Source organism: Piliocolobus tephrosceles, chromosome 10 (genome assembly GCF_002776525.5).
Source record: "Piliocolobus tephrosceles isolate RC106 chromosome 10, ASM277652v3, whole genome shotgun sequence".
Classification (NCBI taxonomy): Eukaryota; Metazoa; Chordata; class Mammalia; order Primates; family Cercopithecidae; genus Piliocolobus; species Piliocolobus tephrosceles.
Genome location: NC_045443.1, coordinates 15,910,082 through 15,936,655, shown reverse-complemented (window position 1 = coordinate 15,936,655; position 26,574 = coordinate 15,910,082). Strand labels below are relative to the sequence as shown.

The following is a 26,574-nucleotide window of genomic DNA, read 5'->3' as shown; positions in this document are numbered from 1 at the left end:
TAGCGACAGCTTCAGGGCAATGCCATGGCAATGAGGAGATGAGGCATTTGTCGTAAGGAACAGCATTGCTTCAGTCCATAGGTTCGCAGCAGAGACTGCTGCAGTGTCCATGAACAAACATGGGGAGTTCCTAAATCCCTGTGATATGCCTGGTAGGAGAAAAGAACTCAAGGTGGCTAGGAAGATAGCTTTCATCTGGTGGGTACTCATTTGGAAACTCTGTGGAGCATCTACAGTCCTGCTGCTCTGTTTCTCATAACCCCTAGCCTCAGGCTGATGAACGGGGAGTCATGGTATAGATCATCACCAACATGCCCATATTGCCTTTGTGCAGTTCTGTTACCCCCTCAAGCTCTTTCCTGCTTTATTTTCCTGTGCGTTTATTTTCTTCTCCCATTTCCATTCCTTTTTTGGCACGATATTATTCCTTTTCCCTAATAACAGGTTTAGTCCTTGAATGTGAGGATGATGTGGGTAAAACTTACCGGAGCCAAAAAAGCTCAAGCCCACCAAACTATTCTATCCACCTTTAGGGGCATATGCCCTGAGGTTTTCTCTGTGTCTTTGCTCATATTAGTTCCTCTGCTTTAATTTTGTTTTCTTCCAATGTTACTTGCATGACTGCTGGCAGCATATTTAAATCAAATGCTAGCTCTTCCTTAAAGTATTTCCTGAAATATGATTTTTTATTTCCTTTTAACATGCACAGACTTAGAAGCGACTCGAGGCAGGATGGGAGCATAAAAGACAGCCAGGATGCCAACGTCTCCGAGCAGTGAGTAGGAGTCTAAGAACTTGGAAAGAGTCATGGACCTCCTCCAGTATGTGAAAGCCACCACTGTGGAGCAAGTGGGAAAGCAGGTCAGGATCCAAGAATTGTGATCACAATTTTGGATATAATTAGGGCACTGAGGCCAGTCGGGAAGAACCCAAGGATGATCTGGGCATAAACATGGAGCAAAGCATGCTGGAGAATTTTGAATGTTGAAGTTCATGTCTAGCTCTAGGTGAAACTTTCCTGCTAAAGGAGTTAGTGCCTGTGAGAGAGTCCCAGACATTGCAGTCCTCAGTTTGTACTTCTCTCATAATACTTACATTGGGCTTTGAAAGCGCTAATTTTTCTTACTAGTCTGTAAACTTCTGGAGGGCAAAGACTGTGATTCACCCTTGTTCACATCACCTGCATTGCCTAGTGCAGTGCATTTACACTTTGAAATTATGGACTTGCACAGTGATAAAGTTTGGATATGTGTCTCCCCCAGATCTTACAGAGGTGGGACCTGGTAGGAGATGATTGGATTATGTGGATGGAATTTTCATGTATGATTTAGTACCATCCCCTTGCTACTTTCCTCTCAATAGTGAGAGAGTTCTTGCAAGATCTGATCATTTAAAAGTGTGTGGCACCTCCCTTAACCCGGCTCCTGCCCTGGGTATGTGATGTGCCTGCTCCCTCTTCTGTCATGATTGTAAGTTTCCTGAGGCCTCCCCAGAAGCTGAGCAGATGCCAGCATCATGCTTCCTACACATTCTGCACAACCATGAGCTAATTAAACCTATTTACTTTATAAATTACCCAGTCTCAGTTATTTCTTTATAGCAATGTGAGAACGGATTTAATACACAGAGCATCCAGAGAAAAATATCCAGCAATCAGTTGGAGTTGAAAAGCCCAAGAAGGAGAGGGAGCAGAAGGATGACTGCATATTTGGATGAAATTCACATATAGGAGGAATCCAAAAAAGTGTCTGTAGAGATAAAAAGGTAATAAGTTGAGGGTTGAATATAGGGGTATATAAATTTATTTATTCAACCAACATTTATTAATAATTACAATGTTCCAAGCACTGAGCTAGGCACAATTATACAAATATACTTGAAGAGTAAACAATAGCTTGTACAATTAAGGATCTTCAGTCTTCCAATTGTGGTGACAGTTTAGAAAGAATACTCAAGGCCGGGCACAGTGGCTCATGGCTGTAATCCTAGCACTTTGGAAGACCGAGGCAGGCATATCACAAGGTCAGGAGTTCGAGACCAGCCTGGCCAATATGGTGAAACCCCATTTCTACTAAAAAATTAAAAAATAAAAATTAGCCGAGTGTGGTGGCAGACACCTGTAGTCACAGCTACTCTGGAGACTGAGGCAGGCAAATAACTTGAACACGGGAGCTGGAGGTTGCAGTGAGCCGAGATCACACCACTGCACTCCAGCCTGGGCAACAGAATGAGACTGTCTCAAAAAAAAAATAAAGAGAAAGAAAGAATATTCAAGAAAGTTGGTGTGACTAGCAATGATACACAATACTTAAAAAAATGAAGACAAAAGAAAGACAACCTTATTTGCCTGTCATAAGATCACTGTTCGTCTTTAAACATTCTGTTTCAGAGCTTCAGTGAGGCAAATCTGCATAATCTTTGTCATCCTGGCCATGTGATGACATAGGAAATATATGTACATTTTAGGAAGTCTTGCGTTGTTATTAGGTGAAACACCTACTAGGAAAACTTACAACTCTATGTTTCTTTTTCTTCCAGTGGAACTATATTTTTAGCCCATTGTAATGATCTGAATAATGTTAATGGTTTCTTTGACATTCACTTATAAAGATGAGATTTTAATGGCCAGTAAAGCAGTGATCCTCAACCTTTTTGGCACCAGATACTGGATTCATGGAAGACAGTTTTTCCATGGATAGGGTTGAGGGGATGGTTTTGGGATGAAACTGTTGCACCTCAGATCATCAAGCATTAGTTAGATTCCCATAAGGAGTGCGCAACCTAGGTCCCTCGCAGTTCACGATAGAGCTTGCACCCCTATGAGTATCTAATGCAGTTGCCGATCTGACAGGAGGCAGAGCTCAGGTGGTAATGCCCTTTCACCTGCTGTTCACCTCCTGCTGTGTGGCCCGGTTACTAACAGACTACCGACAGGTAGTGGTCTGCGGGCTGGGGTTTGGGGAACCCTGCAATATGTCCAAATCCCAAAACTCCAGAATTCTGTGTGAATAAATTGTTTTGAGAGCGTGGTGGTAAAACAGTATGAGGAGGTTATCTAGAGGGTCTTATTTTATTCTCTCTTTGTCAAAAAGTACTTTTCGGGCCAGGAGTGGTGGCTCAGGCCTGTAATCCCAGCACTTGGGGAGGCCAGGGTGGGCAGATCACCAGGTCAGGAAATTGAGATCATCCTGACCAATATGGTGAAAACCCATCTCTACTAAAAATACAAAAATTAGCTGGGTGTGGTGGCATGTGCCTGTAATCCCAGCTACTCGGGAGGCTGAGGCAGGAGAATCACTTGAACCCCGGGAGACAGAGACTGTAGTGAGCCAAGATTGCACCACTGCACTCCAGTCTGGCAACAGAGCGAGATTCCATTTCAAAAACAAAACAAAACAAAAAAAACCCCGACTTTTCATCTACAACATAGTTTTAGACATCTAGAAGAGATTATTCAGGAAGATCCTTTCAAGGCAGTCGCCATTCTTTTTTTTTTTTTTTTGAGACGGAGTCTCGCTCTGTCACCCAGGCTGGAGTGCAGTGGCTGGATCTCAGCTCACTGCAAGCTCCGCCTCCTGGGTTCACGCCATTCTCCTGCCTCAGCCTCCCACGTAGCTGGGACTACAGGCGCCCGCCACCTCGCCCGGCTAGTTTTTTGTACTTTTTAGTAGAGACGGGGTTTCACCGTGTTAGCCAGGATGGTCTCGATCTCCTGACCTCGTGATCCGCCTGTCTCGGCCTCCCAAAGTGCTGGGATTACAGGCTTGAGCCACCGCGCCCGGCCACAGTCGCCATTCTTAAAGATTTGAATTAAACGCTGATGATCCCTTTGGCCTGAAGTTTTGTTTCAGTGTTACTTGTGGCCATGCTAGCAGCTTACAGTGTCACATTACTTGAAAGGAAAAGGAAGTTCTCCATTTCAGTTAAAACAAATTCCATAACCTCTCACCAGGAAACAAAAGGTTGCCTTTCCTTTAAATTACTAAGTATTTAGAAAGGTATGGAACCCACATACAAAAAGGATTGCAATATACTGAAAAAAAAAATACAATGAGCCAGTTACAGGGACTTACCACTGGCTATGTGTTGCCAAGAGATTTTGTATCACTGTTTATGTGAAAGTGCGTCACACACAGATGGGTACACAACACATGTCCTGCAAATGTTAGTTCAAGTCTAAACTGTTTAATTATTGTGTAAGTGGAAAAACTTCTGTTGAAAGGTATAACTAATCAGAGGTCATTTTATTATTAAATCAATTGTAGACACAAGGGAGAGGATTACTTCTGAAATCTTAATGGAACTCAGAGGAACTTGAATCAATGTCTTCTACTTAGACCAGAGGGGGAAATTGAGTTACTTATTTTTCCAAGGCTTCTCAATGTGGATTCTGGTCTGAGTACACTGAAAAATTAATAATGAAAGAGTTTTAAAATGTCCTTATTATTGGTATTTATTATCTTCATAAAATGGCTATCTTTAGAATTAAACAAATGAATTAAAAACATTATATGTAATGCAATTAAAATGCTGATGCTCTTTCCCAAATATTTTTTTGGTAACTGTTTAATATATGATTTGGCAAATATTCAGAAATTATTAGAAACATTTCTTAATGAAAATCCCATTAATTTGATTTAATTAAATTTGAGCAGTGAACACCTAGCACAAACTTTTAACCACTAATAAATAGGATGCCATGTGTTTTTACTTTTCTAGGTGCTGGGGATATAGCTGTCAGAAACTATAGACAGTCTGGGATTTTACTCTACTTTCAAGCTAATAGGCTAGCCTGTTACTCTATCATGGACCTGGGAAAAGGTACGAGACTCTTGAATCGGAGGTAAAGGACTCTATTACTTATAATGCAACAGGCAGCGTGATCTTCACATTTTCTTCTGTCAGCTTTCCACAATCCCCAAATTTCATGGGGATGACACAGGGGGGCCTGTACAGATGCCTCCACACTCATAAAAGAGGGGAACACTGTGCTTAGAGAACTTTCAGAGTGCAGGGTAACAAGTCCATTCTTTGTCTAGGAGAAGATACTACCTTATCCCTCCAAGGTTGTCACTTGCCACAAGCATAATCCTGAAGAAAGGCCTGAGTGAAGACCAGTGAGAGCCTTGCATTCTTGGTATATCCAGCAAGACTGGACAGGGACTCTTAGTGCCTGTTAGCAGGTTGCCTTTCCCAACAAAAGTCATAGGTTCTTGCCCTTAAAGAGCTTACATTTTGAAATTAGAAGGATTCTTGCTGATTAAGGGATTTCATCCTGGGATATTTTACTCCTCCTCAACTACGTCAACATGACCTTGAAGCTTGCATTGGCCTCTTCCCCAATTTTAGTTTTATACTCACTGTTTCTCCGTCTTCTATTGTTATGTACATCTTCCTTGTTAAGTCTCATACATTGGTCAGATTTTGCCTACATCCCAGGAGCTATATTGCTGTCCCAAAGGCTGGACTGACTTTGTCAAGACATTCCCAGGGAATTTCCTTAAATCCTCACCATCCATTCTGGATAGTCAGTTACTCTTACTCAAAGCAATTGCATAACGCAACTGCCCCATGTGGACCTGAAGACTGAGGCAAGCCACAATTTTGCCCAGGCTGTGATATAACCTGGGTCACCCTGAGCTAGACTTCAAGATTCTCGGGGTATCTGTGTCTGCTATGTACAGCTAGATGTTACATGTGTGTGGCAGAAGAGGACTGTCTGTCTTCATCTATTGTTGTAAAACAAAATTTGGAGTTTAATTGAAATCAGAACAGGGATACATTAAGCAAACAAAAAGTACTTTTCTGATTATCAATTTTTGGACTCAAAGATCTTCAAAACATTGGGGATCCAGCTTATCCCTGAGAGACATCAGCCATCACTAAAAGTTTTCACTCTTTGAACTATTCATTCACATTTTGTTGCAGAAAACAGGACAAAGTTCCAGAGATATCCTTGCTTTCTTTTTTTTTTTTTTTATCCTTCCTTTCTTCTTTCTAAAATGTACTCACAAGCAGGGTCTTTTCATAGTTCAAAAGAAAAACAAATAGCTTTCTTTCTTGGCTAGTTGGCCTGTTACTCTCACCCTGGAATCTGATCTCTCAATAAGAGGGCCCAGGGCACCAAATTCAAGCAGAAATTCCAAGGACATCACTTTACTTGTCATTCTATGAAGGTAAGGATGCTTTAGTCTTTCTATGAGGGAGACAATCTTCTGGGATTATTACACCAGTCAATAGTCCCAGGAGGGTGGGTCGGTGGGTGGAAAGGAGGGTTGAAGGCAATAGCTAAGGGGTAAGGGAAAAGAATTTCTTTCTATCATCAGGTCTAGTTCTTTAAAGCATGATCGTGCAATGAAATGTTGCCATGAGTGGTGACCAATATTAGAAAGAAAAATATTTGTTTGTCTTACAGTTGCTTGACTCTGAAGATTCTGAGCTGTCCCAGCCCATGTCTATGAAGGATTATAAAGAGCCCTCAATTCACCTGTGCTCTCCCAAGAGAGAGCTAGCACATTATAGGGTGGTGGCAACCACCATTTTTAGCACCAACTGCTGAAAGATAGAAAAGAAAAGAATTGAGGATTCTCGGAAGAGAGAAGACTTGAAGGTAACCATGTAAGGTTTATTCTATAGCCTCAAGTAAGATGATATAATATAAAAATTTTTTAAAAATTTGCACTGTTCTCTGGATTCCAGCTGTGTTCATTCTGTAAAGCAGTGTATCTAAATGTTTTTCCAGATATATTTGGCATGATAGCCAGTTTACCCAGTATGTTATAGTCCTGGTTATGATGAACATAGTTAAGAAGTAGAAGAGAGGGAGAAAGATTGGAAGAATATGGAAATGTGAGAGATTGTGGCTGTGTAGCAACAGTTAATTTATATGCATGGCTGTATATGTGAATGAGAATGTACATGATACATGCTTTAAAGATGATAGTGTAATACATGTATCTGTATGTATGTATGATAGAAATAACTAGCCCATTGTATATTAGCTCCAAGCTAATACTGTGGTTTTAAAAAGCTGAAAGAGTCATTTCCTTGCCAGCTTCATTATGTCACATATAAATATATGTTCTGTGCGGGAAACAAAAATATTGTGTGGGCAAAGGAATTTCTGTGAGAAAGACACAGTCTTTGAAAGACACTTAAAATCTATGACTAAATGAGAGAAATAAATGACATTTCTAATACAATGCCCTTGTCAGGTTATATTAGAGAAAATTTATGTCACTGACAAGCCAAAGAAGGAGGCATTTGTATGCTACTGACAGTTGGTACAATATGTGTGTAGAAATGAACTTAAGTGTGGGAAACAAAAGAAAAGAAAAACCTGGAAGAGAGCTGACTGGGAAGAGAACAAATAGGAAAAAGTGAAATACTTAGCTATATGAAACAATTTTAAAATAGTACTGTGTTACATTCTCAAGGACGGATATGTGCTGACACAGTGTCTTGGATTTCAGACCAAGTCCTCAGGTTCACTTTGGATTAAACTTATTACCCCAGACTTGAGCCAAGAGCTCACCTTAGTCATGACCACTCAGCTGTTAGCATCTTGGAGTATTGCAGTGTAAATGGATCATACAGAAGTTCTTCTGGTTTTAGAATAAAATGACAAAGTTGGAGAGAGCTCCTATGAAGATAATGCTCTAGTCAGGCCTGCAAATATTGGCTGAGTAGATGGTTTGGACAGAAAGTTTTAAGCAAAGAATCTGACTAAGTACTATTATGAGTTAACTAAATTGAGGAAATCTAAAAATTTCTCATTAAGTTTCAGAATGGAATTAATTTTTATGCCACCTTTCATAGTTGCCCAGTTTCTTAAGAAATTACCCTTGCTTTTGGACAGTGAGCCACATCTTGGATTCATTCGAGGCCTCTGTGTTGCTCCACTGGATGAAGCTGACTGCCCTGGCAATATGACTGTGACTACACAGCTTGGAATGAAGTAGGCTTTTTTGGACCACTGGTAGGAGGAACATCCTCCCAGAAACCAGAGACATTCAAGAGGGGTTAGATAACTATGAGTTACATTTGGCATCTACCAAAAAGTGCTGCTGAAAACGTGGGATTCCTAGGCCAAGGAATGAGGGGGATTGAGAGTCCACACCGTCCAGTGCTGGGGATTATTTTGCTAACATGTACTATACACAAGCAGGAATTTAACAAATACTTGGCTGATGAGCTCATTAAGCATTTTGTATCCTCATGAATTGTGGAAACTAAAACTGAATTTGGTGTATTAATGTCATTGTCATTTATGTATTACAACACTGAGCAAACAAGTAGTAGTTTTTCTTGGTAAGACATCTTTTTTTTTTAAATGACAAGGATAAAAAGAAATATTAGAAATGGCTCCATCATTAAGGGCTTATACCTTGGGAGACAAGACATACTGAAAGAAATAATAACACAAGTCATATTGGATCAGTTCCAAACACATTTGTTCCCCCACTCCTTCCGGAGACTTGAAAGGCAAAGTCTTACTCTTTTGAACTAGTTTCTCTTTTCTTTTATCCCTCTTCTGTCATCTCTCTACCATCCTCAATCTTCAGTGTTGAGTTGGAAAACTTAGATCATTTGTAAGTTCTCATGATAATTTGGTTTGACAAACACAGTGTAGGCAGCAATTGTGGGGGAGGAACAGTCCCAGGGGAGTGGTAGTTGCTGGGTCTTTTACAGAAAGAGCAGGACTCTGATAACTAGATACAGATGCGATGGGTATTTCAGGAAGGAGGAAGAGCCTGAACAGATCATGCCTCAGGGGTGAATGAGACCTGTTTTGCTGCAGTGAGTAATGAACCCTGGAAAAGAAAAACTGTTACAGAGAGATGGGGAGTGGGCAGGTGGTTAGAGGTCTCTAATAGGGACTTATTTAATCTCTAAGCAGTGAAAAGTCAATGCATGCTTCTACGTAAGAATTTAATTTATACCAAACAGGATTTAAGAAGAGTTCTGGATTGGTGTATAGAAGATGCGAGGAAGCAAGAGACAGACTACAAAATGATGCTAAGCAGAACTAGAAAGAAATGTAATAATCATCTTAGTCAACTCACTCAATTTCTGGTGTCTGGTATGTGTGTGTGTGTGTGTGTATTAGGGGTGGAGAGCAAGGAAATTTAGCAGAGAGGTTGCCTAAGGTCACAAGCTAATTAACAGCAGAAATAGGCTAGACCTGACTCACAGTTTAGGACTAGATCCCCTATATCAGGGGTCCCCAACCCTCAGGCCACAGATTGGTACCGGTCTGTGGTCTGGTAGAAACTGGGCCACACAGCAGGAGGTGAGCAGTGAGTGAGTGAGTGAAGCTTCATTTGTTTTTACAGCTGCTCCCCATACCTCCCGTTACCACCTGAGCTCCACCTCCTGTCAGATCAGCCCTAGCATTAGATTCCCATAGGAATGCAAATTCTATTGTGAATTCTACATGGGAGGGATCTAGGATCTAGGTTCCACACTCCTTATGAGAATCAAATGCCTGATGATCTGTCACTGTCTCCCATCACCCCCATATAGGACTGTCTAGTTGCAGGAAAACAAGTCCAGGACTCCAACTGATTGTGCCTTATGGTGAGTTGTATAATTATGTCATTATATATTACAATGTGATAATAATATAAATAAAGCACACAATAAATGTAATGCACTTAAATCATTCCAAACTATCCCACACCCCCTGGGTCTGTAAAAAAATAGTCTTCAATGAAACCCATCCCTGGTGCCAAAAAGGTTGGAAACCACTGCCCTATATCATTGTTAGGAATCTATGGCAACATCCAGAAGCTAACAAAGGAAGGCCAGAAGTGGGGTCTGCCATTTTATCCTGATTAGAAAGCCATTTGAGAGGAAGTAGAACATAAGAATCAATCAGCCAGGCATGTTGGCTCATGCCCGTAATCCCAGCACTTTGGGAGGCTGAAGTGTGTAAGTGGCTTGAGCTCAGGAGTTCAAGACCAGCCCGGGCAACAGGGAGAAACCCTGTCTCTACAAAAAATCCAAAAAATTTAGCCAAGTGTGGTGGCCTGTGCCTGTAGTCCCAGCTACTTGGGAGGCTGAGGTGGGAGGATTGCTTGAATCCAGGAGGTCAAGGCTGCAGTGAGCCAAGATGGCTCCAGCCTGGGTGACAGAGCAAGACCCTGTCTCAAAAAAAAAAAAAAAAAGAATCAATGAACATATGATTGGTAATTGAATTGTGTATTCGTTTCCTATTGCTGCTCTACCAAATGACCACAGACTAGATGGGTTAGAGCAGCACAAGTTTATTATCTTACCATCCTGAAAGGTCAGAGGCCTGAAATTGGTTCCACTGGGCTAAAATCAAGATTTCAATACGGCTGCCTTCCTGCCAGGGGCTGTAGGAGATCTGTTTTCTTGCCTTTTCCAGGTTCTAGAGGTTGCCTGCATTCCTTGGCTCCTGAATCTCTGTCATCTTCAAAGCCAGAAATTTCCTTTTGAGTCTTTCTGAGGTTGCATCACTCTGACCCTGACTCTTCCATCTCCATCTTCATACTTAAAGGATACTGTTGATTACATTGGGCCCTCCCGTACAATCTAGGATAAATTTTTAACCTTAAAGTCAGTTTATTAGCAACCATAATACCCCCCTTGGATATAATGTAGTGTATTCATAGGTTTCAGAAATTAGGACATGGACATCTTTGGGGGAAAGGGAGGAAGCCATTATTCTGCCTACCATAGACAGAGTATACGGAGGTAAAATAAATAAAAGATAACACCAAGCTTTTATAATTGAGGAACTGTAAAGACAAGGGTACACATGACAGAAATAAAGAAGCTGAAGAAGGGAAACCGATAGGGGGGCAAATCATCTGAGAAATGTCATGCTTTAATTTGTGGTGTTCTATTCAGATGAAATATCCCAACAGGCATTATGAAAGCTGAGGGTTAGAAATGTTGCTAGTTAGTGCTAACTCCTATTGTAGTAAGACCTTTTTCATGTTCTTATTTTTTTCTATCAGTATGTTTCCTTATATTCAACACTTTTTGGCAGTAAAACTTAAAGACAGAATATATATAAATGTCTGCTATGCATGACAGATTTCATATTATGATTAACATGCCTTACTATTCCAGAATTTAGTTATCTTGCCTTTAAAATGATTTTCTCATGGACACATAGTGTTATATTATGTATAAGAAACTTAAAAAAGGTTCTATGTGTTTCTTATAGCGCCAGTGTTTTAATGGTATTCTATACAACTTCAGATGAAAACTCTTCTATTTTATAGATGCAGTATTCAAAGTTGAAAGACGGTTATCTTTATAAACTAAAATAATAGCAGTTGGCTGTGATTAAAAACATTTTCAGATAGTTGCACATATCACTAACAGGTACCACTGCAAATTATTCCAAATAGCATTCCAGAGCCAGTGCCAACTTTCTATCATTTTGAGAAATTTATTTCCCCAAGTGTACTGGTTCTCAAGTTTATTCTGATTCTGTGATTGGTCAATGCTGATACGGTACAAGAAAAAACAAGATAGCAAGACTTATATGGTATAGCAATTAAAACAGCATTTTATTAACATAAGGCAAGACAAATAGACTAAGGGGAAAGAATAAATAATTCGGAAACACAAAAATCTATACAGGAAACTTGATATACAACACTTATAAATCAGTAGGGCAAGGGTTGTGGGACAAGTAGCCATTTGAAGAAGAGGATAAAAGTATTTATCTATTTTATACAATACAAAAAATAAATTTCAGGTGGATTAACATCCATATATGACAACCAAAACCTTACAATGTTTAGAAAAAATATAGCAGAATATGTTCATATCACTAAAATTCCTGGCCATTAGGACATAGATGGTTAAATTTAATGATACAAAAATTTAAAATTTGCATCTGACAACAATGCTATTTAAAATTTTAAAATACAAGCCAAAATTGGGAAATATTTTTGAAATATATATAACTAACAGAGGATTATTATCCAGACTACATAAACAGTCCTTGCAAAGGAAAAGAAAAACATTTACAGAAGCAACACCTAAATAGCAACAAACACATGAAAAAAAAGTTTGATCTCACCATAATTCAAGAAAATAAAATTAAAATGCAATGAGATATTATTTCATTACCATCAAATTGACAAAAAATTTGAAATGATAATTTTAAATGATGACCAGGGGTTGGAGGTAATAATAGTTCAACCACTGCCAACAAGGATGCAGTTTGGTATAAGATTTGAAAATAAGCTTGTACTGTGCTTTATTTAAACTGATCATAACCTATAACCTAGAAACTTCCAACTTCAGGTATATACCCCTAGATAAATATATGTAGACATGCCCACAGAAACATATTCAAGAAATGTTTTTTTCCCAGTATTTTTTGTAGTGATTAAAATTTGGAAACAACTTATATTTTCACCACTAGAACAATAGATATTAATTGTGTTATTTTAGCACAATGGAATACTATACAGAATTTAAGTACATGAACTACATCTACATATGTTTATATGGACAGATTTAAACTTTTAAAACACCACACAATGTGTAAAAAGCAAGCTGTGAAGTCTATTTTTTCATTATGCCATTTATGTAAAATGTAAAAAACATTCCAAATAGACTCATGTTTTATTTATAGACATACATATAAGTAGTAAAAGGACAAAAATATGGACTGGGTGCAGTGATGCATGCCTGTAGTCTTAGCTACTCAGGAGGCTGAAGTGGGAGGATTCCTGGAGCCCAGGAGTTCAAGACCAGCCTGGTTTATATAGCAAGACTCCATCTCAAAAATAATAACACACATGAAAAGGACAAAAGTATAGATGGAAATGATGTGCACCAACTTTATGATAGTTGTTCTTTCTAGGCAAAATGGGCAAAGTGAACAGAGGGGATTTCAACTTATTTTGTAACTTTTTGTTTCTTAAAAAAATCTGGTGCAAAATTGGCAAACATATATATTAAACTATATATATTATATAAATATATATTTTTAGACAGAGTCTCACTCTGTCCTGCAGGCTGGAGTGAAGTGGTATGATCTCAGCTCACTGTAACCTCTGCCTCCAGGGTTCAAGTTATTCTCCTGCCTCAGGCTCCCGAATAGCTGGGATTACAGGCACGTACCAACACACCTGACTGATTTTTGTATCTTTAGTACAGATGGGGTTTCGCCATGTTGGCCAGGCTGGTCTCAAACTCCTGACTTCAAGAGATCCTCCTACCTTGGCCTCCCAAAGTGTTGGGATTACAGGCGTAAGCCACTGCGCCTGGCCTGGCAAACATAGTTTTAAAAGTTGGAGATATTTTAATGAGTGTCTACTACATATTGCCTATGTAATTATTTAGGGTTTTAAAAATTATTCATTTTATTTATTTCCTAACAGTTCTACTGAAATATAACATATTCCATATATATTACTCAATTTGTATTGTAAAATTCAAAGGTTTTCAGGATACTCACAGAATTGTGCAACTATCACTATGATCAATCTTACAACATTTTCATCATCCCAAAAATAAATCATGTATCCACCAGCATTCACTTCCCAGTTTCTCCCAACCGTTCACAACCCTAGAAAATCAGCAATCTACTTTTGATCACTATAGATTGACCTATACTGGACACTTCATATAAATGGAATCATACATATGTAGTCTTTTGTGATTGGCTTTTGTTCACTTAGCATGATGTTTTCAGTGTTTCATTTCTGTTGTGGCATGTATCAGCACTTCATTCCTTTTTATGGCAAAATAATATTCCATTTTGGGGTATATTACATTTTGTTTATCCATTCATCAGTTGATGAACATTTGGATTGTTCTACTTTTGACTGTTAGGAATAGTGCTGCTATGAGCATTTGTATACAAGTTACTATGTGAACATATGTTTATATTCCTTAGGAGTAGAATAGGTAGGTCATATGGTAATTCTATGTGCAACCTAGAGGACCTGCCAAACTGTTTTCCAAAGCAGATGCGTTGTTTTACATTCTCACGAGCAATGTGTGAGGGGTCTAATTTCTTCACAGCCTGACCAACACTTGTTATTGTCCATCTTTTCTAATTACAGCCATCCTATTAAGTGTGAAATGGTATCTCATTGTGGTTTTGATTTGCTTTTCTCTGATGACTAATGGTGTCGAGCATTCCCTGTGCTAATTGTCTCTATTCCTTTTTAAATGTATGAAATACTTTATAATCAAAAAATAATTTAAACAACTGTTGCAAATGAAATCTTGGTATGGAGGCTGATAGCATGTAGAGCCTGTTAACATTGACTTGGGTGAGTGTTGAAAAAAGAACAATATTTTTAATACATTTTTGGACACATATTTGGCGAAAATTGCACAGACCGTGAAGTGACAAGAATACAAAATCAGTGGTAAAGTAGTTAGTAGATTGTTAATGTAACTACATAAAAACACAAAGCTTCCATTCCACAATTGTGAGGAAGGAGTGTGTAAGGTTGTCAACCTCATTAATGAGTCATTATCCATAACCTTTTTTATGCAATGAAATACTAGCAGAATAGTAGAATTGGAACGCAGTGAGAGAAAGAGGCTAGTGGGTGCTCTCCCCCAATAATTAAAAATAGAAAGATCAAGCCAGTTGTGGTGGTTCATGCCTCGAATCCCATTACTTTGGGAAGCCGAGGGGGAGGATTGCTTGAGTCCGGAAGTTTGAGTCAGCCTGGGCAACATAGGGAGACTCTAGCTCTACAAAATAAAAAAATTAGCTGGAGATGATGGCATATGCCTCTTGTCCCAGCTACCCAGAAGCCTGAGGCAGGAGGATCACTTGAGCCTGGGAGGTTGAGGCTGCAGTGAGCAGTGACTGTGCCACTGCACTCCAGCCTGGGTGACAGAGGGAGATCCCATCTCAAAAAATACGCATATATAGAGAGAGATCATAAAATCTGAAACAGAACTAGTGAAAACAGTCTATTCTGTAAAAACATATTGTTTAAAAAGCAAGCACGAATCTCTATTCTAGACTGCTATAAATCAAATTTGCATAAAAGTTTGATGAAATTTGATTATTAGGTCAAGAATCAGATCAATACATTCTTTTACTCCATGAATAGAGTGACCATGCCAGGAAATCACATGATTGTGAAAGACTTATTTACAAAGAGCTGTGTTGAAGTCACAGTCGGTATGAATGGGGAGAATTAATTCAACCTTTGTTTCCTAAAATACTCTCATTTATTTCAAATACTGTACCTTGTTTAAGGGGATCGTTTTGTGTGTACCTTTTTGTGTGCATGTGTGATAAAGGGGCACTAGGAAAGTGTCCATTGTGAGAAAATCAGTGAGCAAGTGAAAAGAAAGATCCAGCTCCTCTAGCAGCCATCTAGGGAGCCACAAGCAAGATATCTATATTTTAAACATTTGAACATGCTGTAAGAATGATCAATTTAGTTAATATAATACATGAAAGAATCAGCAATAACGTCAATGACTGCAGCTAAAGAAGGAAGATAAAATACTGTTAGAATGTTTAAGGCCTTTATGCCCTCCTCACTAATTTCAATTTTGGTTAAGTTAATTTGCAAAATAAAGGAAAAATCAGCCTCCAGGATACATGACTTCTCACAAAAGAAACAGCACATGCAAATCTCTGAGGACTACAGCAGCTACTATGCGTGATCAAGAGAATTACCAGTCATTCATTCACTCAGCAAATATTATTGCATCCTACCATGGGCCAGGCACGCTAGGAGAACATTATGCAAAAAGGAAGCAGATATGTCAACATAGCGTAACGATATGGAGTGATCAATTCTGAAGTATACATTTTCTAGCCAGGTGCAGTGGCTTGCGCCTATAATCCCAGCACTTTGGGAGGCTGAGGTGAGTGGATCGCCTGAGGTCAGGAGTTCGAGACCAGCCTGGTCAACATAGTGAAACCCTGTCTCTACTAAAAATATGAAAAGTTAGCTGGGTGTGGTGGCGAGCACCTGTAATCCCAGCTACCGGGGAGGCTGAGACAGGGGAATTGCTTGAACCTGGGAGGCAGAGGTTGCAGTGAGCCAAGATCACGCCATTGCACTCTAGCTTGGGCAGGAAGAGCAAAACTCCATCTCAATAAATAAATAAATAATAAATAAATAAAGTATATGTTTTCTTAGGATTTTAATAGGAAATTGAAGAGATCACATAAGTTGCATTCTAGTCACAAAGGCTCTTTTAAAAAGGAATTTTTGAGTTGAGCTGCAAAGAATGAGTTTTAGGGGCAGAAGCAGTTTGGGGAAAAGAATTAGATACAGAGAAAGCATCGTGTGTTCAGAGGCAAAAGAGGACAAAAGCTCACATTTGGAGAAACGCTCATAATTTAGTACATTTGAATTTGAGGGCTTTTGTGTGGGGTCAGAAGGCTTGTGAGAGAGGACATTAGCAATGGGCTGTTCATGAATTGCCTTGTTTGTGGGATGCTCAGGAACTTGAACTTCCTTTTGAAGACAGTAGGGAGGCACAGAAGGTCTTAAAGCAGGGTGTCCATACGATGAATGTGATTCAGAGGTCTAAGCCTCAATGGTCTGCAACTAAAAATAAGATCACATTTACTTTCCATGATCAAAGTATGTTGAGCCATTTATTAATCTGTTGAATCTATCCTTCTGTACTTTGTATCTGTTGGGCTGCTCTGTTGCCCCTGACCCTCATGAAACATCAGCCTTGCTGGCACAGTTACCTGCCCTTGTTCACTGCTTTTGTTACCTCCACACTGGTCCAGGAGAAGCTGTACTGCTCTGTACTCTTTTGCTTTGTTGAAAGCAAGGTCACAGGCTTGCTCCCTTTTTTTTTTTTTTTTAACTCATCATAGAAGAGGTGAGATCAGACTGTATGGGTAACTATGGAGAGGGGATACAACCCTGAGAATTAACTACAACTTTCACACCAATCCCTGTTCTTGTCCCCCATTTCTGATCAGGCAGACACCTTGACTAGATCTATGTGTCAGGGGCAGCTCCTCAATTCCCACAAAGCCATTCAGGTGTGTCCTTTACTGGGAGACAAAAATCAACCACTTTCTAGCCCAAGAGAAAGGAAGCATCTCTTCCCTCCTATGTCCATCTAGTGTCGGCTGTCCAATCCTCATTGTGAGCCTGAGGTTTATTGAGTGGATAGGTGATCGACAGGGGAAGCATGTTCCCTTCAGGGAAAAGACCATTCCCATCTGTTGTTCTTATGATCCCAAGAGCAAGATCACACAATTTCATCTCATCCAACTACCAAAATTACTATACAGTTTGGTTCTGAAATGATTCCTAATTTCTCCTCGTAAGAGACTGGAGAAACATAGTCAAACATGGGTAAGAAATTGTCTCTTTGTATGTAATAGATAAGAGCTTGGGCTCCCAAGTCAGAATTTAAGATGTGATTCTGTCACTTACTAGACTATGTGACCTTGGTAAATTCAGTTGATCAGCCCTTCTTAGACACAGGTTCATCATCTACAAAATGAGATAAATAATAATAATATCTACATTCAACATTGCTGTGAGGATAGAAAGATAAGATTGTAGAGCTGCAACACAGTGCCTGTCATGTCATAAGCAATAAATAGTAGTGATTATTATTACTATTATTATATATAATTTTGGTTCTTCCTTTTCTGGGTTATTTTATGTGTTTCACATTGTTCTGCATTATTATTTTACTAATATCAAAGCTTTCATATCATAACAAATTATTTTTAGTCTTTTCTGCCTCTAAAATTATTCTAATACCAATTATTTTACTTTTTTTCTAATGCATGTTTTCTGAAAATTTCTGGCTTTAATTGTTACCTAGGAAAGCATCTGATATTAAGTATTAAAACCTGATAGACTGTTTTTTTAAATTGTGACTGGATTTCAAATGTTACTTCTTCTGGATGTTTGAACTTGAGGTCTTTTCTCTGTCAGAGTATAATGTGGTTCTTACTCTTGCAACGTAATCTCAGAAATTAATAAGCATTTTATAATTAATGTAGTTTATCTTCGTATTTTTCTTTCATTCATTCTACACAGCTTAATTTATAGGTTTTGTAAAGGGTAATGCCACTAGATGCTGCTATAAGTAAGTCATGTTTCCTATCTTTAAAGAATTGTAATTTTCAGCCAGGTGGGGTGGCTTATGTCTGTAATCCCAGCACTTTTGGAGACCGAGGGGGTTTGGTCACTTTGAGGTCAGAAGTTCGAGACCAGCCTGGTCAAAATGGTGAAACCCTGTCTCTACTAAAAATACAAAAATTAGCTGGGTGTGGTGGTGTGCACCTGTAGTCCCAGCTACTCGGGAAGCTGAGGCAGGAGAATCACTTGAACCCGGGAGGTGGAGGTTGCAGTGAGCCGAGATCATGCCACTGCACTCCAGCCTGGGTGACAGAGTGAGACCCTGTTTCAAAAAAAAAAAGAATTGTAATTTTCTACAGAAGACAGACATGCAAAAGATAATAGAAATACAATCTTGTCAGTGCAACAATAAAAGTCATGTTTGATTTAGGCACACTTAGCAACACAGTGTAGGGAGTGGTAATTATGTAGCTGGCAGCAGAGGTGGAAGGGTAACAGAAAGCTTCAAAGAGAAGGTCATGTTTACATTAGATCTTGGCAGAGACACTCTGTATACCAATAAAGAGAGGGAAGTCATTCCATTTAGAAAGAATGTGCGTGCATTTATGTATATATACATACATATTACATGTATGTATGTATGTGATGTGTGTGCACTTATATACATATACATTATATGTATATATGTGATGTGTGTTTATGTGTGTATGCATGCATGAAGGTATAGGAGCAGGAAACAATATGATGGATCTTTAAGGAAATTGGAGGGAGATGATAATGGAGAGGAAGACATATCATAAAGAGTTTATTCTATCTGATGTCAGAGATTGGACCCTGCTCTGTAAACAATGAAGGATGATGTTTTACATATGGTTGTCACATTATCTTATTTGTATTTTGGGGACAGTCAGTCTGGAAGCAGTTTGAGGGATGGCTTAGAGTGAAACTAGATGTGGTTTGACCTGTAAGGAGGCCTTTGTAACAACCTAGGGAATAAATGCAAAACCCTGAAATATGTTAGTGGTCATGAGGATGAAAAGGATGGGACAAGCATGAACATATTTTGAGAAGGAATTGATAGAACTTAGTGACCTAGTAAATATGGGTGAAGAGTAGCAACTCTTAATTAATGATTTTGGAAGAAGGATGATGATTTTAATCTGGGGCTGATGAGTTGGAGATTCCTGTAGGATATACAGATAGTAATGTGGCTTATATGTGTGGAACTCTGTAGAGAAGTTTGGATTAGAGAAAAAAATCTTGAGAACTATGATCAGGAAATGTAGAATTATAATAGAAGACCAGGAGGAACACTCTGCAGAACACCAATACTCTCCAGGGAGAAGGAGGACAGAGACCATCGGAGACTGTGAAGCCATTGAGTAGACAAAATAAAGCTCAGGTGAAAAACCCCAGAGGCATAGCACCATCAAAACGTTCAATGAGGAAGTAGTCTCCTAATAGCACCAGAAACTCTGAATAACTTATCCTTGGAAGGAAAGACACTACCAATCCCTACTCATTTTTTTCTTATTCTTTCATTGTATTGTTTTGACTGTTCAAGCCTAATCTTGCACATTGTTGTTGAACAATAACTGACAAACAATATTAATGATGCTTGTAAAATTAGAGAACATAGAGTTTTCTCACAAATCAAAGAAATAAAATGGAATTCTCCTCTTCAACAAAGAGAAGAAAATGCCATAAGATTTGTCATTTACTGTGTCATGAACTCTTTCAATTTCTATTAAATATGAGAACATCATCCTCATAAAAACAAAAAATTAATTGAAAACTACCTCACTATGCCTTATATTGAGTTAGTAGTATTCTCTCACTACATAATAAAATTTTTCATTTATCATCAGAAGTGATCTGCTGTGTTCCATTTAACGCTACACAGAAAATTTTTCTATTCTTGTTTACTTTTTACTATATTATCAAAATGCAACTTAAGAATATTCAACAGAAAGAGAATTAAAATACTGCCTTTTAAAATAAAAAATGGTCTACCCAATAAAAAATATTTAATCAAAATTTTAAAATATAGCAAGGAACATTTCTTACTTTGTTTTTATTACCATCATAAATACAACACCAATATTGTATCCTGGTGACACATTTGTTCTGACCAGTTTTCTGAGTAGAAAAGCATTAGTTATACATGAAACTTGAATCCTGACTCAAGTTTGAGTAATCCTGATTCAAGTATAACTTTGGGCCTTACAACTCTGTTATATTTTTATTGTGGTTAAGTAAACCACAATAAAACTCTGCCATATTTTTATTGTGATATAAAAATAAATAAACTTTTTAAACTCTGTGATTTTTTTATTGTGGTTTTATTTACAAAGCAGGTCATTTTCACAGTTTGACAGTATTATATAATAAAAAAGAAAAATTTTCCATGGGAATGAACCTTGAAAATAAAAAAGAATCCTCTTTCCAGTCTATGGAGATTAAAGATGGTTACATTTAGTTTTCATCCTCTTATCAAAAGAAGAAATTTATGTCCATTTGCTTTACCTCCGGGCAGAGTCTGTGTGACTGCTTGACCATTAGCATATAGCAGGATTGATGCTAAGCTGAAGCTCTGGGCCCAATTCCTAAAATACTGATAGTTTCAACTTCCCATTGGAATATTTTTTTCTGGAACCCAACTGCCATGTTGTGAGGAAACTCAAGCAATCTCCTGGGGAGGTCCACATGGAGAAACTCATGTGGAAAGGAGCCAAGGTACCCATCAGTATCTCTCTCTTTTCCCTCTCTCCCTCTCTCTCTCTCTCATTCCAACTTGTAAAGATAAAAGAAGAGGACAGCCATCTGTCCAGGAAGAGGGCCTTTACCAAGAACCCAATTGAGCTAGCACCCTGATCTCAGACTTCCAGTCTCCAGAATTGTAGAGAAAGAAATGCTTGTTGTTTAGGCCACCTCTTCTGTGGTATCTTTGCTAAAGCAGACACTAGCTATGTAAGTGAACTAACTTGCAAGTGGATTCTGTCCCAGAAAACTGCCTGAACCGATGCCATGGGAAAACAGAAACTTACCATCCCAACACAGACATTCCAAAATTGTAAATTTATGAGCAAAATAAATGATAACTATTTTGTTTAAAATGTTATTTAAAGTTGAGGGGTACACATGCAGGTTTTTTACCTAGGTGAGCTTGTGTCATGGGGGTTTGTCATACACATTATTTCATCACCCACGTGTAAGCCTAGTAGATATTAGTCACTTTTTCCTGATCCTCTCCGTCCTCCCTCCATCCACCCTCCTACAGGTCCTAGGATGTGTTGTTTTCCTGTATGTGCCTATGTGTTCTCATATTTAGCTCCCACTTATGAGTAAGAACAAGTGATACTTGGTTTTCTGTTCCTACATTAGTTTGCTGAGGATAATGGCCTCCAGTTCCACCCATGTCCCTGCAAAGGACATGATCTCGTTCTTTATTATGGCTGCATAGTATTCTATGGTGCATATGTACCACATTTTCTGTATCTAATCTATCATTGATGAACATTTAGGTTAAGCCTTTACTATTGTGAATAGTGTTATAATGAACATATGCATGAATATATGTTTATAATAAAAAATGATTTATATTCCTTTGGGTATATACCCAGCAATGGGATTGCTGGGTTGAGTGGTATTTCTCTCTTTAGGTCTTCAGGGGATCACCACACTGTCTTCCACAATAGTTGAACTAATTTACACTCCCACCAATAGTGTATAAGCATTCCTTTTTCTCCACAACCTCACCAGTATCTAGAAAACTGTGGTTTTAAGTTAGTAAGCTTTGGGTGGTTTGTTGTGGAATAATAGATGACTGAAGTATAATTTCAGAAATATTGCAATAAAGCCAGGCATAGTAGCTCATGCCTGTAACCATGAGCTACCACACCTAGTGAAGGCAGGAGAATTTCTTGAGCCCAGGAATTTGAGACAAGCCCTGGCACCATAACCCCATCTCTATAAAAAAGTTAAGAATTTAGTTGAGTGTGGTGGCATGCACCTGTAGCCCCAGCTACTGGGGAGGCTAAGGCAGGAGGACTGCTTGAGTCTGGGAGGTTAAAGCCACAGCAAGCCCTGGTTCACCCTGGTTGCACCAGGGTGCTCCAGCCTGGGTGACAGAGAGAGACCCTGTCTCAAAGAAAGAGAGAAAAAAGAGAAAATACAAAAATTAGCCGGGCATGGTGATGGGCGCCTGTAATCCCAGTTACTCGGGAGGCTGAGGCAGATAAGATATTGCTTGAACTCGAGAGGCGGAGGTTGCAGTGAGCCAAGATTGTGCCACTACACTCCAGCCTGGGTGACCGAGCGAGACTCCGTCTCAAAAAAAGAAAGGAAAAGAACGAGAGAGAGAAAGAAAGAAAGAGAGAAAGAGAAAGAAAGAAAAAAAAAGAGAAAGAAAGAAAAAAGAAAAGAAAGAGAAAGAAACAGACAGATTTTTGCAGTATAAATAAAGAAGCCCTTAAGTAAAACATTCATATTGCAATTTCAATAGTCACATGATATAAAAACAAGGATTTTCTATTTTCTTAAATGGTTAAAACAATTTTCTCACACTACACATAGTATATAAACACACTACTTTAATGTTTGTTCTGAGTGAAGTGGGAAGTTGTATTCCAGGAAAATATGAGAAGTTTAAGAAATTAACGCAGTAAATTCAAACAGAGAGTTACTCTGACAGGTACAATGTTTTAAAATATGCTAGCCATATTAATTTAATTCCACTAGCCATGAACTTTTCTATGACATTTCAGTAATAATTTCACATGGGTTAGTTTTCATTCACTAGTTCCTAGCTGAAACCAACTGACTCAGCAAAATTTTAGAATCACAGATTGGGCCAAATGACAAAGACATTAAGCAAGGCTTCACCTTGGCTGGGCACAGTGGCTCACACCTGTAATCCTAGCACTTTGGGAGGACACGGCTGGTGTATTACTTGAGCTCAGAAGTTCAAGACTAGTCTGGGCAACATTGCAATACCCCATCTCTACAAAAAATTAGCTGGGCATGGTGGCACATGCCTATAGTCCCACCTACTGGGGAGGCTGAGGTGGAAGGATCACTTGAGCCTGGCAGGTGGAGGCTATAGTGAGCTTTGATGGAGACACTGCACTCCAGCCTGGGCAACAGAGTGAAACCGTGTCTCAAAACAAAACAAAAAAACAAAAAACTAAACAACGAAAAAACAAAAAACTTTACCTTAATCAATCACTATTTCTATCTGTAGAATGCTTATTGTTTCTTGGCCACTAAAATAAGATTAATATACCTTTGTGGGACTAAATTCTGACCATGGCTGACAAATAGAAAATATCTTAATAACTGTATGTAAAGCAATAATGTAAAAGTTCCATTATCAATGCAAACATATTGCTTATTTCCACTGGAGTCTTGGGAGACAGTGAAGAGGCATTGTGTGTGATGGTTACTACGTTATGGCAGTCCTCTTCTCCTTCATCATCTACAGCTCTAGGCATGGGTATGTGAACCATGTCTAGCCAAAAAGACCTGGGGAAGTTAGCTGGGGACATTTGGAAAAGATTTCCTCCCATTTAACAGAGAGACACCCTTGAAGAGAATACCTCCTTTCTTCATGATTTTATTATACATATATAAGAAGATGTGTCATACATGATTCTAGAGAAAGTCCCCTAGTCATCCCACAATCACAAAATTGGCAGAGGGAAATAATGGAAAGAACCTGTGTCTTTCATGACATTGTTGAATCACTTCCCTTATTCTTCAACTGCCTGCCTCCAGACTTCTTTTTGAGTGAAATAACTAAATGTCTCGCTATTGTTTAACCAAGTTGTAATAGAGTATTTTGATTCTTACAGCCAGAAGCAATTTTAATTGATTCAGTAGTGCTATAAACTGCCTACACAATGCCTGAAAAAATAGCACATGTTCAAATACTTTGGTTATTATTTCTGTAAGTAAAATATAAGGTAAAATATAAAGATTAATATGTCAAAATCATCATTGATTCTGCTAGCTGCTCGTAATCCTTCCCTACTCTGATTACTCAAAATACTTTGTCCTTTTATGACAATGATCTTACACATTTACATTTCAATCATTTGTGAACAAGATTTATATTACCTTATAAATTCTAATCTCTCTTTTGTGCCTTCTATACAGTATGTATTCAATAACTATTTGTTAACTGAATTAATGATTAAGTCATTGTATTTATTTGCTTATTTTATCTTTTTATTTTTTTGAGATGGAGTCTTGCTCTGTCACCCAGGGTGGAGTGCAGTGGTGTGACAGCTCACTGCAGCCTCCACCTCCTGGGTTCAGCAATTCTCCTGCCTCAGCCTCTTGAGTAGCAGGGATTACAGGTGCCCACCACCACTCCTGGCTAATTTTTATATTTTTAGTAGAGACAGGGTTTCAACGTGTTGGCCAGGTTAGTTTCGAACCCCTGACTGCAAGTGATCCACCCACCTCGGCCTCCCAAAGTGCTGGAATTACAGGAGTAAGCCACCATGCCGAGCCATAAGTCAATGTATTTAAATTGCATTGTTAGCCAGGTGTGGTGGCTCATACCTGTAATACCAGTGATTTGGGAGACTGAGGCAGGAGGATCACTTGTGGCCAGAAGTTCAAGACCAGCCTAGGAAAATTAGTGAGACCCTGTCTCTAATAAATAAAAATACTTACCCAGGTGTGGTGGTGCACCTGCAGTCCCAGTTACTCAGGAGGCTGAAGTGAGAGAATCTCTTGACCCTAGGAGTTCAAGGCTGCAGTGAGCTGTAATTGGACCACTGCACTCCAGCCTGGGTGATAGAGCAAGACCCTGTATCTGAAAAAAAAAAAAAAACATATATTACAGAAGCGTGCAAAAAGCAGACATCATAATTTCCAAGGACTGTACACTTGTTTGTGTGTGTGTGTTTGTGTGTGTATGTTTAAAATTTAACAGATTTACATAATAATTAATGAGTTTGCTGGTAATTGTCTTTCTCTTTTCACTTTTAGACCCTACCATTGAGTTTAATTCTGATACTGGCTTCAACATGGAAGTTACATAAGAAAATTTGAAGTCATTGTGTATTTCAGCTAGGATTCTTCTTAGGAAACAGAGATCAGCCTAGTGCAGTGAAGTCTGATTGGAGGTGGACAATGAGGATCCTGCCAAAGTGCTGTCCTTAGCTTCTGTTCAGACTAATGTAAGTCCATTCCTTTTGATTACAGTCATTTCAATGACTTTTTTTGCCCATAAAATTATGACCAGATAATTCTTACAGACTCTTCTAGCTTTTCAATGTTGGGGAAGAAAGATTGCCTAATAAGCAACTTTTCAATCTCTGAAGCTTAAGTATTATGAAGCAATAAGACCCAAGATTTGATGAAGGAAAAACCAGAATTTAGTATGGCTGAAGATAGGTGGGGATACAGACCATGGCTGGTAGGCCCTGGATGCTGGAGGGAGTGTCCATTGTAGAAATTGTAGAAGCTTCTGAGGTTGGTTGGAAGGATAAGTCAAAGGGTTTGGGCACTAAAAGTTAGGTAGTAAGGGGAAAGGGAAGATGTACTGAAAATCTGCTCTATTTTAAAGTTTTTCCTGGGACCAGCCATGATAGAGGAAAATGGGAAAGAAAAGTGTTTGTATGGTTTATGTTTGTTTTTCATGTTATTCAAAGAGCCTGCCTTTGGAACTAAATAATTTGCAACTTTCTACCCATGTAAATTTCTATTAATTATTTCTGTCTTTCCCAGAGTTTCCATTTCCTTAAGAGTAAAATGGGAATAATAATGTCTACTGCACAGAATTCTTGAGATCACATCACATAGCATATAATCTATGCTTAGCACAGTGCCTGGGACATCAAATCCCTGCCAAGCAAGTGTTCGAGTTATTTAATAAATGGTAAATGAGTGTCTGCCAGATTCTCTGCTTTAGGCACTGGTAATACAAAGGTGAACAAGATGTGGGCTGCATTCTATAGTATGAATGAAAAAAAAAGTGTGCTTATTAGAAATGACTGACCAAATTTAGAATCTAAAGAAATATTCAAAGCAGATTCTTGGTGTTTAGAAACTTAGGTATAATGTAAAATGAAGACACATACAAAAGGTTGGGAAATATTTATAAAGGAAAGTACACATTGAACTTTAATACACAACAGTTTTGTTCTGTTCTACTTAGAATTTGACTTTCAAACATTTGCATTTCTGGATCATAGTGGAAATGGGAATATGATCTGCTGGAAGACTTTGTAAAGAATGAAAGGGAAAAGCTGAGTATTTGAAAAAGTCAAGGAGTTAAAAGCATAAATGGAATGAAAATGTAGAGGTTTTAAATCCAAACAGGGTTAGGATGAAGACCACAAAGTGAAATCATGAGGTATAGTAAGGCAGAAAAAAGAAATATTGTATTGTTTGGCAGTTGATTATAAAAAACATAAAAATCATCTTTTTAAATTATGTAAACATTAAATGAACAAAAAACAATGACAACAAACAGTGGCTAGAGGTTAACTAGGAAGAAATGGCTAAA

The 26,574-nt window shown here is 38.5% G+C and overlaps 1 long non-coding RNA gene across 1 annotated transcript in view; it reads left to right on the top strand.

Annotated features, from left to right (window-relative positions):
• The window catches only part of LOC111552113, a 52,568-nt gene extending 50,836 nt beyond the window's left edge, over positions 1-1,732 (top strand). Inside the window, exons 2-3 of the long non-coding RNA XR_002734550.1 lie at positions 710-861; positions 1,601-1,732. This is a non-coding gene — a long non-coding RNA (uncharacterized LOC111552113). The remainder of the gene's footprint in view (positions 1-709; positions 862-1,600) is intronic.
• The last annotated feature ends 24,842 nt before the right edge of the window (positions 1,733-26,574 follow it).